Here is a 4,416-nt window from a genome sequence, read left to right as displayed (position 1 = left end):
CCAGGGCGTTCATTCTTCAGGTAAGTAAACACAGATTCTTTCTGTCATGTTTGGGGCTCAGGACCTTCGGGGGTGGGGAGAGGGCTCTACCTCTAGCATGCTGTGCACCACCTGGAAGGGGCCATGACTGACTCTGTCGAGGTGTCTCAGGCGAAAGGAGGCTAACAGACCTCTTGCTTCCATTTTCCCGAGACTTGTGTTTTCATCGCAGCCCTCAGGACCTCAGGCCCTAGTTGGCGAGAAGAGGCAACGAAGGACCGACCCAAGGTCAAGCACAGCTTCTGCTAGAATTTTAAGATAGACACTCTTCTTCAAAGCTACCATGGTAAGGTAACCTATCATCTAACGAAGGAATAACTTTTCGTCCAAACAGCAGGTGGGACCACGGAGGAGCCCACCAACAAGAATCAGCAGAGGCAGAAACCAGTTGTGTCTGCCGCGCTCAGGACGCGTGGGCACGTAGGGTTTGAGAAACCCGTGTCTTTGTTGGATTCCAGAAAATTCTCAGTCGTTCTCTCTGTAAACATTTCTACCCTCCCGGCTCTTTGGTATTCACCTATTAGAGATACACAGAATTGGCCCTGGCCGGTTGGCTCAGTGGTGGAGCATTGGCCTGGCGTGCAGAAGTCCCAGGTTCGATTCCCGACCAGGGCACACAGGAGAGGTGCCCATCTGCTTCTCCACCTCTCCCCCTCTCCTTCCTCTCTGTCTCTCTCTTCACCTCCCGCAGCTGAGGCTCCATTGGAGCAAAAGATGGCCCGGGCACTGGGGATGGCTCCTTGGCCTCTGCCCCAGGCACTGGAGTGGCTCTGGTGGCGACAGAGCCACGCCCCGATGGGCAGAGCATCGCCCCCTGGTGGGCATGCCGGGTGGATCCCGGTCGGGCGCATGCGGGAGTCTGTCTGACTGCCTCCCTGTTTCTAGCTTCAGAGGAATCCAAAAAAAAAAAAAAAAGAGAGATACACAGAATCCTTTGTCTACAATCTCTGGCTCTTAACCCCATCTTCATAGAGATGTTTTCCTTTGTCTTTCTCTTCTGCATTCTGAGAAGATTCTTCAAACTTTTCTTCCACGGCCTTAAGACAATATTTCTTATATTTATCATGCATCTGAAGTACAGTGCTGAAATGAATATCTCAGTGGGCCCAAGGGTTCAGTTTTCTGTGTGTGTGTATCTGTGTGTACCTACATATATACATATATACACACACATATATATGTCTACACACGTCCACATAAAAGTGTACATAGGCCTATTCACACATACGTACATAATTCTACATGCATAAGTGATATGTGTTGGTTTTTTGCAGTCACCTTTCTGTTTAGTGTCAAAGCTTTATTTATTTATTTATTTATTTATTACCAACAATTGCTAGAGAACAATAAAAACTTCTATTTCCATTCCTGACTAATGACTGGTACTATTGGGAAAACCAATTGATTTTTTTTCTTAATGGTTATCAGGTTTCTAGTCAGTTCCCCAAATTCCCTTCATGACTTTGTACTTTAATCCCCACTTGTGTTGAACAACCCGAATTTCCCACGCACAGCGTTGCTCTTTCTGGAAGGTCTGTTTCCATGTGAGTGACTCATTCCTGACACCCGTGGAGATGGGCCACAGCCCCTCCTCCTACGGGAAGTCCTCCGACACCCCCGCCGGGGCCGGGGCCTTCGTCTGAACTGTTTGTTTTCATTACTTCCCAGCCTCGTTGTCTGTCTTTGTGTATATAGTCTCACTCAGCGGACTCTGAACTCTGTGGATTCCGGGGTCAGCTCTTAAACAAATTGCTATTCTTAGAAGCTAGCACGTATCTGGAATCTAACATATTCTCAAAAAAAAAAAAAAAAGGTGTGTGGAACTGAACTGCTCAGATTGGAAATAGCTGTTAATACCATAACACCGGGCAAGAGACCTAATTTTTTTAAACACTCTCCGCGATCTTTCCTATTCTGTTAACTCTTGAGATTCATGTTGCAGACCCATGTTCTTTAAGTGCAGAGCTCGCTGAGTTCCTTTCACACTACCTGGCTCTGTAAAAATCACAGTGGAGCCGGGAGGAGCTCAGACCAGGTACAGAAATGTTGATTCTTAATGGCACGTGTGACTCTAGAATCCATGCATCTACTCAGTAAACTAATGTTTATTGCACATTAGCTGTGGATATAGACTGTGTGTGTGTGTGTGTGTGTGTGTGTGTGTGTGTGTGTGTGTGTGTGACAGACAGACAGGAAGGGAGAGAGATGAAAAGCATCAATTCTTTGTTGCGGCTCCTTAGTTGTTCATTGATTGCTTTCTCATATGTGCCTTGACTTGGGGGCTACAGCAGAGCGAGTGACCCCTTGCTCGAACCAGCGACCTTGGGCTCAAGCTGGTGAGCCTTGCTCAAACCAGATGAGCCCGCGCTCAAGCCAGTGACCTCAGGTTTCGAACCTGGGTCTTCCGCGTCCCAGTCTGACGCACCACCTGGCCAGGCGATCTAGAGATTTTTCAAACTACAGAAAATCCCTTCAGGGAACTTGCAAAATCCAATTATAAAATTACACTATTTAAACAGAATGTGCATCCTGAAGAATATCGACTGAATCTTGCTTGTGGCTCTGGACACTGTGGACCACCCCTTCCTTATCATACGTCGTCCTATTTGGGGATCTGTTCTTGGCCACTTTGCCTCCCTGGTCTGCCACCTGGTCATGCTGTGACTTTATACAGATTAGGAAGTGTCCCACTTTCCGGGAAGACTAGGCAAAGAATGTTCCCAGTTGTCCTTTATCTAACTGTTGCTATTGATTGATCGGGTACATGGTGACTTTACAATAAGTCAATGACCAGGCTTTTTAGGTGGAGGAAGCAAGGAAGGATGTAGTTTCAGTTTTCCTCAAAAGTAGACGGTGGCCTGACCAGGCAGTAGTGCAGTGGATAAAGTGTCAGACTGGGACCCGGAGGACCCAGGTTCGAGACCTCGAGGTCACCGGCTTGAGCGCGGGCTCTTCAGGTTTGAGCAAGGCTCGCCAGCTTGAGCCCAAGGTTGCTGGCTCGAGCAAGGGGTAGCCCCCCGGTCAAGGCACATATGAGAAAGCAATCAATGAACAACTAAGGTGCCGCAACAAAGAATTGATACTTCTCATCTCTCTCCCTTCCTGACTGTCTGTCCCTATCTGTCCCTCTCTCTCTGTCTCTGTCACATACACACACAAAAAAGTGGACAATGTTGGGCTCAACAGTGCTGCCCACAATGTCCACATCTTGACCCTTAGAGCCTCACACAAAGGGACTTGACATACAGGATTATGTTAAGGATTTTGAGATGGGAAGACTGTTCTGGATTTCCCAGGTGAGCCCAATAGAATTAAAATGTCCCCAATAAGAGGGCTCCCATGAGAGGGGAATATTTGAAGATGAAAGAAGGGGCCCCGAGCCAAAGGATACAGGTGCCTCTAGCAGCCAGGAAAGGTCAGGATTCTGCACTCTCACCTCCAGAGAGAGTGTGACCCTGCCGGCACCTTGTTTTTTTGGCCACTGAAGCTCATTTTGGATGGCTGACCCCCAGAACTATAAAGATAAATGCGATAAGCCACTACGTGCATGTTAATTCATCACAGAAGCACTAGAGAGGAGCGCAGAGGAACCAAAAAGCTAAACAGATGCCCTGGCTCTGAGTGCCTGGCTCCGACAGGCTTTTGGGGTGGGGGTTAGGGTGAGACTAACCAGGACCAGGGAAACTCAACTACTACAGTTTGAAGCTAATAATGCCAGAAGGGGCAACCCCAGCCCCCCCCCCCCACCTCGCTGCAGTTTATAAAGGATTGTAAGTCTAAATGGGAAGACCCAGTAGCAACCACAGTCCAAAATTTAAGAGTCACACATAGGACACAAGTTCAAGAACCAGGAGTCGAGCAGAGATGGGGTTAAGGAGGACAGGGCAGATTCACAGAAAGATATCCCAGCAGCGAAAGTTCACGTTTCCTAGGCTGTGGGCACCAAATGCTTAAGAAAACTCGCCCTGACTTAACAGAGCCCCCTGATGGGAATGTCTCACTTATCGAAGACCTACCTCCAGCTGACAGTGTATCTCGTTGGAGTTGCCCAATGACCCCGCCAGCTGAGCATTGTGACCCTCTTTGCTGATGTAGAAACCGGCCCAAAGACGGTAAGTGACTTGTCCAAGTCCACAGAAAACACTACGAACTGAAGATGCCTTTGACCTCAAGGCTCAAATCCCCAGGCGGTCTTCCTTTGGGGGTGGGGGTGAGGGTGGGGGTGGGGGTGGGGTGTCGTCGATTTTTTTTTTTTTTCGGCTGCTGCACAGTTCAAAGCAGAAAAGTGTGGCGTCATCTTCTGAGATGCACATCCTATCAGTGAGAACTTGAAAGTCAAGTTAAAAATTAAGCGCCGGAGCCAGACTTGGGCTCTGG

This window comes from Saccopteryx leptura, chromosome 11 (genome assembly GCF_036850995.1).
Source record: "Saccopteryx leptura isolate mSacLep1 chromosome 11, mSacLep1_pri_phased_curated, whole genome shotgun sequence".
In the NCBI taxonomy this organism is placed as follows: domain Eukaryota; kingdom Metazoa; phylum Chordata; class Mammalia; order Chiroptera; family Emballonuridae; genus Saccopteryx; species Saccopteryx leptura.
The sequence above is the reverse complement of the archived record's forward strand: the minus strand, read 5'-3'. Positions refer to the sequence as shown.